Raw genomic sequence first — 14,944 nt, 5'->3', positions numbered from 1 at the left:
AATCATGATGCACTGATCATGGGGTACCTGCCAGACTGTGGTGTCAGAGCAGTGGGATGAATATTTACATCCTTAGACATACACAATAAGAACTAACACTTGAATAAACAATCTAATGCACACAACTCAAAATGTGTGTCTCGTTTGTACTTCAAAAAATCTAATTACATTACTCTTTAAGAGAGATCCTAAGCATAGTCACCTATCAGACTGTATCCAACCTTCTAATTCTTAATTTCCAGTAACTCTCCTATTGAACCTTTGATTCCTAGCCATATACCTACTAGCTTTATGAAAATTGTATCTTTGTCTCTTAGACTTTTTTTCATTTCTACCTCTAGTCCCAGAAATATGTTTTGTAGTTCCATGTAATACAAAACTGAAAGTAATCAAACAAAAAATTCTTACTATATCGCTCACTTAGACATTACATATTTAAATAATTTACATTTCAACCTCCCTGGGAAGGGCAGAAGTACAACACTGATACCACCTCCTCTAGAAAGCCTTTTCTGGCTAACTCCTCCACTTGGGGGCTGGATTAGAAGAGCTTTCATGTGCTCCCAAACCATCCTGAGCTCACTCTTGCTGTAGCATTTGCAATACAATATTTTATTTTATTTTAAACTTATTTATTTATTTATTCATTTATTTATGAGAGACAGAGAGAGAGAGAGAGAGAGAGAGAGAGAGAGAGGCAGAGACACAGGAGGAGGGAGAAGCAGGCTCCATGCCAGGAACCTGACATGGGACTCGATCCCGGGACTCCAGGGTCACGCCCTGGGCCAAAGGCAGGCACCAAACCGCTGAGCCACCCAGGGATCCCCAGCAATACAATATTTTAATTGTCTGTTTACTCACCTGTTTCTCCTAATAAAATCTGATCTCTTTGAGGAAAAAAAAAATAGAACACTTTAAATGGGCTAGGCACCATACATGTTATAGTTTATCCTCACACAGCCCTCTGAGGAAGGTAATGTTTATTTATTCATTTATTTTTAGAGATTTTATTATTTTTAAGCAATCTCTACATCCAACATGGGGCTCAAACTCACAACTCTGAGATCAATCACATACTGAGCTAGTCAGGCTCCCTTAAGGAAGGTAATGTTATTATTATTTTTTAAGATTTTATTTATTTATTCATGAGAGACACAGAGAGAGAGAGGCAGAGACACAGGCAGGGGGAGAGAAGCAGGCTCCATGCAGGGAGTCCGATGCAGAACTCGATCCCAGAGCCTCCAGGATCATGACCTGAGCCGAAGGCAGATGCTCAACCGCTGAGCTGCCCAGATGTCCCAAGGAAGGTAATGCTAAACCCATTTTACAGATAAGGAAAGAGGAATGCTCAGCATAGTTACGACATTGATGCAAAGTAGCTTAGTCACTGACACTAGTAAGTGATGGAGGTGGGACTCCACCGCCAATGTTTATTGCTGCAGTACCTTCACATCCTCCGCTTGTTAACTTCAGGGTTGGACTTCTTTCATACTCTGGAGCGGTTGCTTTAACTTATTCATGGCTTGCTGCAGATGCTTATCTGATAGATACCCGAGACTGAAAGGTTTCTAGGTCAGAACTTTATTTTTTAAAATTTTTTAAAGATTTTATTTATTTATTCATAGAGACACAGAGAGGGAGAGAGAGGCAGAGATACAGGCAGAGGGAGAAGCAGGCTCCATGCAGAGAGCCTGACGTGGGACTCGATCCCAGGTCTCCAGGATCACGCCCTGGGCTGCAGGCGGCGCTAAACCGTTGCGCCACCTGGGCTGCCCTAGGTCAGAACTTTATTGAATTGAATTGTATTCTATTATCCTTAGGGTACTTTGGCCCAGCATTTATTTATTTGTATGGATTAAAATGGACAAATATGCTGCCTCCACATGCAGGGCATTTTTCAAATATGTTCACAAAATGAATCCTATAATACGGGAGTGCAAAGCTCAAGAAACAACTTTATACATGATGAGCTTTACTTTCCAGCCTGTGGAAGCCATATTTATATGAGACAGCTTTATGTAGTCATGTCTGAATGAGGTATGACAATCGGACTTAAATCTGCCTTGGTTGGTCTTGGAGCCTAAAGACAAAATCTACAGATGAACTGATAGCCCAGGATGCACTGAATGGGCTTCCAGTAACGTACTGATTTATTTATTTGTTCATTATCAGTTTCATAGAGTGCCTCACCCCTGGTTTCCACAATGAAAATTCTAAGACATGGGCAGCCCGGTGGCTCAGCGGTTTAGCACCACCTTCAGTCCAGGGCACAATCCTGGAGACCTGGTATTGAGTCCCACGTCGGGCTCCCTGCATGGAGCCTGCTTCTCCTTCTGCCTGTGTCTCTGCTTCTCTCTCTTTCTCTGTGTGTCTCATGAATAAATAAATAAAATCTTAAAAAAAAAAAAGAAAAAATTCTAAGACACATTCTTCTCACTAATTATCCTATCATGCACTCTGCTTCAATGGCTTTTGCCTTCTACTGTAAGGAAATAGAGGTTTCCATAAATAATCACAATGTAATTGGAAAACAATACATTAGTTAAAGTTGGATGGAGATATCATCATGACCAATGGAGTTCCCCCACATTTTAGTAGGACTCAGGTAAAACACCTGAAGAAGTATTTCTTCTTTGTCTCTAAATATGCACACACGCACACACACACATATTTTGAATTCAAGTTATCCATACATGTTATTTGCATCATTCCTGTAATTACAGATTTTTGAACTAAAAGGAATCCAGAGATAGTTTTAGTCTATTGTATTTAGACGGGAAATCGAGGCCCAGAAAAGCATAATTTTTTTTTGAAGATCTTATTTATTTATTTGACAGAGAGCAAGAAAGAGAGTGAGTAAGCAGGGTAGAGGGACAGAGGGAGAGGAAGAAGCAAGATCCCCACTGAGCAGGGAGCCAGATGTGGGGCTCCATCCCAGGACCTGGAGATCATGACCTGAGCTGAAGGCAGATACTTAATCGTCTGAGCTACCCAAGTGCCCCTTAAAAATAAAATCTTAAAACACATACAGATACATGCACGACAACAAATATATTGACATTACACATGGTCAGGCATCTGTTACACTAAAAATATGTACATGGCATCAAGCTGTCTTTGGTTGGTGGTGTCGGGAGTAGAATATGATGGAAAGACAGTGGGTTTATTTTTATTTTGTTATTTTATTTATTTATTTATTTTTTATTTAAAGATTTTATTTATTTATTCGTGAGAGACACAGAGAGAGAGGCAGAGACACAGGCAGAGGGAGAAACAGGCTCCATGCAGGGAGCCCGATGTGGGACTCGATCCCAGGTCTCCAGGATCACACCCTGGGCTGAAGGTGACACTAAACCGATGAGCCACCCAGGCTGCCCTATTTTTATTTTTTAAAAGATTTTATTTATTTATTCATGAGAGACACAGAGAAAGACAGAGACACTGACAAAGGGAGAAGTAGGCTCCATGCAGGGAGCCTGATGCGAGACTTGATTCCGGGACTCCAGGATCACACCCTGGGCCAAAGGCAGGTGCTAAACTGCTGAGCCACCCAGGGATCCCCAGATAGTGGGTTTAGATTCATTCACAACTAGGTTCAAATCTAGTTCACCACTTATTAGTTTTGTGATCTTGGGCAAGTGACATAACTCTCTGAATCCTAGTTTCCTTACCTATAAAATGAAGGTAATAATAACAGAGCCTACCTCACTAGTTCTGAGGATTAAGTCAATGTATGGAAAAAGCTTATCCTTTGTCACTACTTAGGTAACTTTTCTATGAAGGTCAAAACATAGTTGGTATCCATTCTTCACCCCACAGCCTGCTTGCTTGCTTTTCTTTTCTTTTTTTATTTCAAGTAATCTCTACACCCAACATGGGGCTTGAACTCAGGACCCAAGACTAAGAATGGTGTGCTCTAACAACTGATTCAACCAGTTGTCCCTCACCCCACAGATTTCTGACCCCAATTTGTAGGCTCAAGGAATACCTAATTGAAATATGGGAAAGCTCAGGGAGGTGACATGAGAGCTAAATCTTGAAGAATATTAGCCAACTAGAGAAGGCATTTCAGGCAGAGGAGTGCAGCACCACATTATGAAGGCAGCATATTAGTAGTTAGCAGAAGAGTGAATAATAATAGTTCAGGATGGTGGGAACATTCTAAATACAGCTAGAGAGGTATGCAGGGGTTTTGTCTGGATTTTATTTGGAGGGCTTTGGGGAGCCATGGAAGAGTTTTTTTTTTTTTTTAAGATTTTATTTATTTATTCATGACAGACAGAGAGAGAGAGAGAAAGAGAGAGAGAGAGAGAGAGGCAGAGACACAGGCAGAGGGAGAAGCAGGCCCCCCCCCCCCCCCCCCCCCCCCCGGGACCACATGCGGGACACAATCCCGGGTCTCCAGGACCACGCCCCCAGTCAAAGGCGGCACTAAACCGCTGAGCCACCAGGGCTGCCTGGAAGAGGGTTTTCTTTGTGTGTATTTTTGTGTGTGTGGTTTTCTTTCTTTTCTTTTCTTTTCTTTTCTTTTCTTTTCTTTTCTTTTCTTTTCTTTTCTTTCTTTCTCTGTGTCTGTGTGTGTGTGTGTTTCCATGGAAGAGTTTTTTAAACTTATTTATTCACGAGAGACACACAGAGAGAGAGAGACAGAAGCATAGCCAAAGGGAGAAGCAGTCCCTACAGGGAGCCTGATGTGGGACTCAATCCTGCGATCCCAGAGTTCTGGGATCACACCCTGAGCTTAAGGCAAACTCTCAACCCCTGAGGCACCCAGGAGTCCCTTCCATGGAAGAATTTTAAGCAGAGAAATGACATATTCAGCTCTTAGAAATTGCAGTTTAGGAAGATTAAAATCATTTATCTCAGTATAGGAAATGAAGCACCCTAGGAGTGAGTAGTTGGAAGGCAATTACAGTATCCCAGGTTAGAAACTGAGTATGAACCACTACAGAAGAGGCAGTAGGGATGAAGAAAGGGATGCATCAGAGAAATGTTCAGGAGTTAAATCACAGACAGTGAAAAATCTGCAATTGTTCTATGTATTAATTTGTTTTCCTACCACCGATGAGTATAATTTTCTTGTTTGGATACAATTTTAGAAATTAAATAACTGATATGTTTTGCAGTATCAACCAATGATACTTTACTAACAGGATAAGCCCATGAGTATGTATCGGTGTATTTTGTGTGAAATTTGAAGAATTTGAGGAGGGAGGCCTCTTAGTACCAACTCCTAGGTAGAGATCTGGAATAATAATTTTTTAAAAAGAAAAAAAAATAATAATAATTTTTTAAAAAGATAGCCAGGGTCTCTTAAGATACTCTATGTGCTGGGGAAACAGCTCATAGGTAGTAGCAGATCCAAAATATTATTTAAAAGAAAACTACTATGTAGTAGTAAATGTTTAGATTTAACTCCCAGTTTATTTATTTATTTATTTTTTAAAAATATTTTATTTATTTATTCATGAGAGACACACAGAGAGAGAAAGAGAGAGGCAGAGACACAGGCAGAGGGAGAAGCAGGCTCCATGCAGGGAGCCTGACGTGGGACTCGATCCCAGGACTCCAGGATCAGGCTGAAGGCAGCGCTAAACTGCTGAGCCACCCGGGCTGCCCTTAACTCCCAGTTTATAAGACATAAGGGCATTGAAGCAAATGAGAAATGACATTGTGAAGAATCAATTGGCAAGTCTGGAATGTGGAAAAATTCTACAGGATATGTAATCTGATTTTTTAGACAAATAAACTGCATATAAAAAGGAAAGAAAGAGGGGTGCTTAGGTGGCTCATTTGGTTGAGCATCCAACTCTTGGCTTTAGCTCAGGTTGTGATCTTGTAATCGTGGATCCAGCCCCACGTCAGGCTCTATTCTCAGTGTGGAGTCTGCTTCAGATTCTCTCTCCTTCTCCCTCCCATGATCGTTTTTCTCAAATGAATAAATAAAATCTTAAAAAAAAAAAGGCAAGAAAGAAGAAGAAAAAAGGAAGGGGGAACTGTTATACACGAAAAGTGATATAAGAAGCATCTATTAATCAAATGCAAAGTGTAGAATTTCACATCCTGGTTCTTTTTTTTTTTAAGATTTTATTATTTATTCATGAGAGACACAGGGAGAGAGAGAGGCAGAGACACAGGCAGAGGGAGAAGCAAGCTCTACGCAGGGAGCTGGATCTGGGACTTGATCCCGGGTCTGCAGGATCATGCCCTGGGCCAAAGATGGCGCTAACCGCTGAGCTACTGGGGCTGCCCTCATGTCCTGGTTCTAACAAATAGAATGTAAAAAGACATTTTGGAAACTTTAGGAAAAACTGAATATAGATTGGGTATTAAATAATAAAAATTATTGTAAAGGTGTGATAATGATGATGTAGTTATGTTACAACCAAAGTATTTCTTAGAGACACGTATTGAAGTATTTATGGGTAAAATGTTACAATGGTTTACTAGAGATTTATTTAAAAATACACTAAGGGGTGCCTGGGTGGCTCATTTGGCATCCAACACTTGATTTTGGCTCAGGTCATGATCTCAGGGTTGTGGAATCGAGTGCTCCATTGAGCCCCACACTCAGCATGGAGTCTGCTCCAAATTCTCTCTCTCCCTCTGCCCCCCCCTCCTCCTCCCTGCATGTGTCCTCTCTCTCTCTCCCAAATAAATACATCTTAAAGAAAAATACAATGGGGATTAAATTCATTGGGGAGAAAAGGTTGTGGGAGAATAGGTGAAACAAGAATGATAAAATGTTGGTAACAGTTTAAGCTAGATGATGGACACATGGAGGTTTATTATTATACTCCATTCCTTTTGTGTAAGTTTGAAATTTTCTGTAGAAAATTAAGAATAAATATTATAGGAAAGCCAGAATCTCTTTCCATATCTAAATGTATGAAATAACTAGAAGAGAACATCCTTGTTGGAACTTTCAGAAGGGATCAGGATTGGAAGGGCATCATTTGAGGGATAGGTGGAGGAAGAGGGGCTGCAAGGATAAGAAAGTAGAGGGAAAACTGGTTCTGAGTGGTGTTGAAAAGCCAAGGAGATGGGCGCCTGGGTGGCTCAGTTCGTTAAGCATCTGCCATGAGCTTGGGTCATGATCCCAGGGTTCTGGGATCCAGTACTGCAGTAGGCTTTCTGCTCAGTGGGGAGCCTACTTCTCACTCTCCCTCTGCCGGTCTCCCTGCTTGTGCTTCTCAGTCAAATAAATAAATAAATAAAATCTTAAAAAATCCCCAAAACCAAGGAGGAACATAGTTTCAAGATGGAAGGAGTGTCAACTATGTAAAATATTGTAGATGTCAAGAAGGATTCAAATGACTCCGCTAGACAAATCATGAGAGACTCCTAACTCTGGGAAACAAAGGGTTGCAGAAGGGGAGGTGGGTGGGGTGATGGAGTAGCTAAGTGATGGGCACTGAGGAGGGCGCTTGATGGGATGAGCCCTGGGTGCTGTACTATATGTTGGCAAATTGAACTTAAATAAAAATAATAATAAAAAAATAAAAATAAAATAAAATGACTCCATTAGACACAGCAAATAGGAAGTCATTCTTGACCTTCGTAAGATCAGTTTCATGGAGGTGGAAAGACAGACAACCTTTCCAAGAAGCTTGGCTTTAAAGTAGAGGAGAGGGGATCCCTGGGTGGCTCAGCGGTTTAGCGCCTGCCTTTGGCCCAGGGCGTGATCCTGGAGACCCGGGATCGAGTCCCACGTCAGGCTTCCAGCATGGAGCCTGCTTCTCCCTCCTCCTGTGTCTCTGCTTCTCTCTCTGTGTCTATGATAAATAAATAAATAAATCTTAAAAAAAAAAAATAAAGTAGAGGAGAGGGATCCCTGGATGGCTCAGCAGGTTAGAGCCTGCCTTTGGCCCAGGGTGTGATCCTGGAGTCCGGCGATTGAGTCCCACATCAGGCTCCCTGCATGAAGCCTGCTTCTACTCTCTCTCTCTGTGTCTCTCATGAGTAAATAAATAAAGTCTTAAAAAAAATTAAAGTGGAGGAGAGACAAAGATAGCAATCTTTCTTTTCCCTCCAAAGAAATTCGAACATGTCTTTATGCTGAGGGAAAGTTGCCACTTGAGAGTAGTTGACAATATAGGTGAAAAGAGGACTGACTGACAGCAAAATCCCTTACTATAAGAAAGCATATTTAGAACAAATTATATGTATAACCCACTGAAGTGGATACCTTGTTTTTCTGATCATAGCCAGTTTACTTTCCTAGTTTACTGTAACTTCCAATTGTTCTGGAGTACATTTTTACTCCTAAGTCTCACACAACATATCTATTTATCTCACTGCTTACCAGTTGAAGAACCAAGTTTTTTTTTTTTTTTTTTTTTTTTTTTACTGCACTGGAGGCACAATTTCTGGTTCCTGAATAAAATTGCTCTCTTTATAGTCCACTGAAGGAGTTTTCCTCTAAAAAAAAAAAAAAAAAAAGTTTCACCACAAAAAAATTGGTAGCTCTCTTTACTGCATTAGGACCCGTAGGACTCTTCCGTTTGTTTGCTGCTCCTGTTTCAAAAACTACTAAAAACACCAACAAAAACTTGTCAAGGATTTTTCTTTCCTACCATTACCAACATATAGGGTGGTTTAATCTGTATCAACTCTTATTACCTGTCCAAAAGTCATTATACGCTTTTAGAATCTCAAAAACTCAGCTACGTACAGATTACACTGACCAGTTTACCTCCGAATTCCATGGAGTAGTTGAACCACGGTGTGTAAGAACTGGATATCCTACATGCCAGCGCAAGCTTCTCATTCTCAGGGTTATGGGGAGCGGATGTTTTGGAAGTGAGAACAGAGGAGAGCTGATAACTCTTCTTTCTCAAATTTCAGGGTGAAATGAATGCACCTGACGCCCGCGTGGCAGAAGATCTCCGCCAGCCGAGGGCGGCCGGGCTGGACCGAGGCTGGGACTCAGCGCACCCAGCAGATTCCACCCGGCGCAAGTATTCGCGCGCTCCCGTGAGGGCGCGCACGCGTATGCCGTCGTGTCTCGCGCAGGGTCGGCCCTGTCAGGCGGGAAATCTCGCGAGATCGGAGACTGGGATGACTGTCGGGAGGAGGGGAGTGGTGTTGGGGAAGGGGGGGGAGCCTGGGCAGCGGCCGGGCTCTGTGGCTTCAGGGCTCGGAGAGAGAGAGAGAGGGAGGGTGGCAAAGATAGTGAGTCGGTGCCGCCGCCTGTTTAAGGAGAGAGGAGGGGTCCCGCTTGCCTGCGCCCTTCGCGGGCCGAGAGCGCGAGGCACCCGCGAACCTCTGAGGCCTCCCGGCCCCTGGGGACCCCGCCCCGCCGCCGGCCGGCCGGCCCGCCCGCGGCCTCTCTTCCCTTTGTGAGCGCCCCCTTCCCAGGGGTGGTGGTGGTAGCGGAGGGCTGTGCGTGGGCCCGCCCGCCGAGGAGCCGTGGCGGGGTACGAGAGGGCCTCGGCTGTGTGAGGACGGACGGCGGCCGAGGCCCGGGCCGGTTCCCCCGAGGCGGCGGCAGCGGCGGCTCCCAGCACTTCCCCGCGCCATCTTAGCTGAGCCCAAGCGCTGAGGGCGCCTCCTCGACCCCGGTCGTCCCCTCGCCCCCTCCCCCCCCCGCCCCTTGTCGCAGAGCTTGGGCTGGGCGGCTTGCTGGGGCTCCGGGGGGGGGGGGAGCGGCGGTCGGTCGCCAGGCCCCCTCCTCCTCACTCCTCGCCCTCCAGCGTAGCGGCTACCCGAGCGCTGCAGGGGGCTGTGCCTGTCTACTCCGCCCCAGACCTGTCGGCGAAAGGGTAAGGGCACCTCTGCTTTGGGAAAGGGAGACTTGGAGGGGGCGGGGAAATTCGGCCCACTCTGGCCCCTCCGGGAAGGGAAGTGGGGGTGGGGTAGGGAGGGAGACTAGGAGGGTCTGTGATTCTGTGGGTGGGGTGAAGAAGCTGGTGAGCTGGGCTCCCTCCCGTTTTGAGGGGCAAGAGCAGTTACATTCCTCTTTCCTGAGGGTCACCGGAAGGAGTGGTGGAAGGGGATGTCTCGAGGAAGGTGTGGCTCTCTTGGGGAGACTGGGTTGATGTGCACCCCGATTTAAAGGCGCGAGGTCCCTTTCCTTTCTGATCCCTCTGCTCCTCCCTCTCCTCCTTTGTAGTGTCTGTATTCTTGGGAAGGGTAGCCTGCTAGGTGGCTTCCACCCTTGCTCAGGAGATCTATACTCCTATAGGGGTGATGGAAGCGTTTCTCTCCCCCTACCCTTCCCCCTTCCCCATCCTTTAGTCTACTGCAATGCTGCAGAAGTCCAAGGCAGTTTCTTCTTCATACACAGGCCTGTGTGTACACTGAAGGGAGGGGGAGCTGGAGAGGGAAGTAATGGCGCTTCCCTTGGAAAGGTTACCCTTTTCCCTTTGGTTTTAAATCGATAACAGTACCGGTTTAATATTCTTCCCCTGAGATCTGTCCCTGGGAAGTGTATCTGTTCCTCTTGTTATTGTTGGGAGATATGGCCTCTCGAGAGGGACCCTGCCATGTTTGAACAGTTTTGATGTCTCTCTCGATCTCTTTTAAACACTAGAGTGACATTTTTTTTTTTTTTTTTTGGTGAGCATATTGGGTTTTCACTGGGATTCAAATAAAATAATTTTGTACTGTTTCATGCCCCTCTCCTTTTTCTGTGACTGTAGTAGTTCTTGGAGAATTATTAAAGATTAATACAGGCCGTCTGATGGACATTCTCCCTGAGCTGTGAATTTTTAGGGTTCATTCTATTTTGTATAACATTGAAATTTTTCTGAAAATGATTAGGTTACAAACCTTTCTGTAGAAATGCTTTGTTTCTTAAAGAAATGAGAAAACAGACTCTAATTTGCCTAATTATGCTGTGATAAGATCTGTGTTATGTAGTCAGTCATTTTTCCACTTCTTTTGCTTCATGTCATATTTGTTTAAAACAAATCATCCTATCTGGTTTACAGTAGTACTTGTTGGTTTTGTCCTTAGTAGAGTAGAAATAAATAAAAAATAAAAATTTTAACATTCTGGAAGTGTGTTGCCAATTGCTTTTTGTGATCAAAGAGTAGCCTTGAAGTCTATTGATACTTTTTTTCTTTAAGTATTTAGATTTACTGATGAAGTGATTTTAAAAATGTTTCAGATATGAATGTTCTTGGATTAATTTTATCATTTTTTTTACAAAGCAATGAAGACTAAAATATGTACAGATATGGGTCGTTTTGATATTTTACTAACAGGTTATATTTGGTGTTTAAGCTTTGCTTAGTCGGTGACTTATTTTAAAATACTTCCGAATGCCATGTATATTTAATGTTGTTCATCAGACCTGTTTAAGGTGTGTTTGTTGCATTTTGAAACCTGGGTTAGGTAGGACTGGAATTTAAAGATGTTAGTAGTTTTCAGCACTAATTTAATTTCTGTCATCTCACTTCATAATTTTGATATAGGGAGGCATGTTAATAATATGTTAAATCAGTTTATTTTTCCTCAAAAAGTAGAATTCTCCTTGTTTTCTTTATTCCCTTTTTATTTTTATTTGAATTCATTTTGACTTAAGTAGTACTTTGGATCTTTATTTCATGGCGCAAAGCTGCATGTTGTGGTGTGTAGAGTTTCCCCTTATATGGGAAATTATGCCATAAAGTCGAATTCTGTATGCTATGGTTTGTTGTTGATAATTCATATATGCAAGTATGTATAAATCCAAGCATACTGCTCAGCAAAGACTGATGTTTTTGTCCTGGAAAGATGCAGGCAGAGAAGATTTGTCAACAAAGGGTGCAAAACTTAAGGATGTACACATAATATAAGTAAAGTACTTGCTCTATTTCAAAATGCATGCTAAACTAAGAGATACTCTTAAGAAAAATTAAAAAGAAACATTGTTTTCCATAGCTTGTAGGAATTCTAAAAGTGGTAAAAGTGTGTTCTTTATCAATTAGATAAATTCACTATTAGGAGAAAACTGCCTGAGGGTTACTTCAGCTGACCTCTGATGCCACTGTCAGAATACTGAGAGCTGTTAAGTCTGGGTTTGGTTGATTCCAGTTTAGTATGGTACTCATGTTTCTAAATAGTTCATCTACAAATGGCAGTGTACATCACTTCCTGTTCTTTCACAACTGACTCTTTTTCTGGATTCCCTTTTAATGACTTAACTTTTGGCATTCTGATATCTGATTTGTTAATTTGGTTATAATTCTCATGTTTTATAGATGGAAGACTTTCTAAGAATCAACTGGATTTAATAATCTAAGATTATCTTGACAGTAACAAAAATTCTTCCAAACAGAAGGATAGTTTCTCAAACATATTTAAACTATGAGAGGTTTTAAAGAAATGTAAGTGTACAGGACCAAAAATATGAGTGAATTGAATAGAAAATAATTGTATTTTCTATAATACGAATTTGGAGAGAACTGTGGATATGGCAATTAATTGAATGTGTGTTAATATTAAACAAGCTTTCTGTATATCAAGGCACATACACATTTGGTCCAATGTTATAATGCCATTCCATTAATAAAAAAAGTTGGTTATAGAACACCAGAAAGACTAGATGCTCTTTTAAAAATTTAATTAATTAATTATTTTAAAAGGCATGGGGTTTAACTCAATAACCCTGGGATCAAGACCTGAGCTGAGTGGGGATGCCTGGGTGGCTCAGTGGTTGGGCATCTGCCTTTGGCTTGGGGCATGATCCTGGGGTTCCCGGATCCAGTCCCACATCAGGCTACTTGCGGGGAGCCTGCTTCTCCCTGTGCTTGTGTCTCTGCTTCTCCCTCTCCTATGTCTCTGCCTTTCTCTCTGTATTTCTCTTTAAAAGAAAAAAAGAAAAGACCTGAACTGAGATCAAGAGTCTCATTGTTAACCAACTGAGCCCACTCAGGCACCTCAAGACTAGATGCTCTTTTTTTTTTTTTTTTAAAGATTTTATTTATTTATTCATGAGAGAGAAAGAGAGAGAGAGGCAGAGACACAGGCAGAGGGAGAAGCAGGCTCCGTGCAGGGAGCCCGATGTGGGACGTGATCCCGGGACTCCAGGATCACGCCCTGGGCTGAAGGCAGGTGCTAAACTGCTGAGCCACCCAGGGATTCACAAGACTAGATGCTCTTAACTAAACATAAAGGGTATAATTTATTTTAGTAGTTTGCTGATACTTAGTGGATATAAATATTTAATAAATCCAGAAATTACCTAGGGGCCAACTGTTGGCATTAAAATTAGATTTGAGATTAATCTGTTATTCACATTACCTGGAAGTAAATTCTGTGTTTTTCATTTGGCTGATTTGTGTATTAAAATCAGTTAATTTTTTCTTTGTATCCTTTTTGGTTATCAGTAGTGTCAGTTACAATGATTACATTTGTACTAATTTAATCTTTCATAGGAATTTCTTTGGTATGTATTAACTGCTGTTCAGTTCAGGATCATATATGAATGAGACTTTTCTGAAAAGTATTATTTCAAAGTCTTGCATAAAATTGAAATTGTTAAACAGAGTGCCAATATTATGTTTGCCTTTACATTTCTATATTTGTTTGTGGCTGGATTTTTTTTTTTTTTTTTGTATTCTTCAAGATTTCAAATTCTAAGATGTAAGTGAAAAAGATACAAACCTGTATTATTTCATTCCATTACATTCCGTTTTTGGATTAAAGCATCTTAAGTTTTAGTGGTAAAAATTGACGTTTAATTTCATTGAAGATGTCTCAGACCTTCTAAAAAATCCACATGAATTAAAAAGTTCTGTGGAGGGTCTAGAAATAATTCCTCTCAATTGGGATGTATCAACATTTGGTAACAGTTATTTCTGTCAGTCTCTTGCAGTTGTGCTAGAAGCAGACTTTTTGGACTGCAATACAGTCAAACGCAGCATCTTTTTACTTACTGACAAAATTAAGTGGCCCATAAAAGGTGGAAAGGTTTTCAAAATATAAGTACCTGGCATGTAAATAAAGTAAATGAAAGTACAAGTATACAGCCTGTTAAAAATGCCAATATCAGTGATATTTAACCATAACTACCTTTTTTTTTAATTTTAGTTTTTATGTAAGCTTTAGGGCTTGAGTTCATGACCCCAAGATCAAGAGTTGCATGCTCTACAGACTAACCCAGCTAGTTGCCTCTAAACATAACTACTTTTTTTAAAAAAGTATTTTATTTATTTGACAGAGAGAGAGAGCACTCCAGCTAGCACAAGCAAGGGGAATGGCAGAGGGAGAGGGAGAAGCAGGCTCCCCACTAAGCAGAAAGCCGTGACTCAGGGCTCAGTCCCACTATCCCAGGATCGTGACTTGAACGGAAGGCTGACACTTAACTGACTGAGCCACCCAGGCGCCCCTAAACATAACTATTTTTTTTAAAAGATTTTATTTATTTATTCATAAGAGACACAGAGAGAGAGGCAGAGATCTAGGCAGAAGAGAAGCAGGCTTCCCATAGGGACCTTGATGTGGGACTCAATCCTAGGACCCCAGGATCCCCACCTGAGACAAAGGCAGACACTCAACCACTGAGCCACCTACGTGCCCCTAAACATAACTAGTTTTAATTAACTAATTTTAAAGATGTTAAACTTATCTTTAAAGTTGAGAAGAGGCTGTCTTTTCCTTTTGATAAACCTATTCAGTAAAAGTGTTATGCAGATTAAGAAGTAGATGAATTATTCCATTTAGAAAGACATGCAAATTTAGTTTCTTTAATATTTTATTTATTTATTTGACAGAAAGAGCACAAGCAGGGGGAGCAGCAGGCAGAGGGAGAGGGAGAAGCAGGTTCCCCACTAAGTAGGGAGCCTGAAGTGGGGCTCTATCCCAGGACTATGGGATCATGACCCAAGCCAAAGGCAGATGCTCAACTGACTGAGCCACCCAGGCACCCCCAAAACTTAGTTTCTGAGAAAAGCACTGACAAATAATGGAACAAAATATTCTGATTTGCAGCCACTGATAATAATACTGGCACTTA

At 41.8% G+C, this 14,944-nt stretch overlaps 1 protein-coding gene across 1 annotated transcript in view; it reads left to right on the top strand.

Moving 5' to 3' along the window:
* Positions 1 to 9,079: 9,079 nt before the first annotated feature.
* TAOK1 (TAO kinase 1) overlaps positions 9,080 to 14,944 on the top strand; it is a 164,516-nt gene continuing 158,651 nt past the window's right edge. The window contains exon 1 of the mRNA XM_041724224.1: positions 9,080 to 9,764. The gene's annotated coding sequence lies outside the window, so the exon portion shown is untranslated. The remainder of the gene's footprint in view (positions 9,765 to 14,944) is intronic.

This window comes from Vulpes lagopus, chromosome 12, assembly GCF_018345385.1.
Source record: "Vulpes lagopus strain Blue_001 chromosome 12, ASM1834538v1, whole genome shotgun sequence".
Taxonomy (NCBI): domain Eukaryota; kingdom Metazoa; phylum Chordata; class Mammalia; order Carnivora; family Canidae; genus Vulpes; species Vulpes lagopus.
The sequence above is the reverse complement of the archived record's forward strand: the minus strand, read 5'-3'. Positions and strand labels throughout refer to the sequence as shown.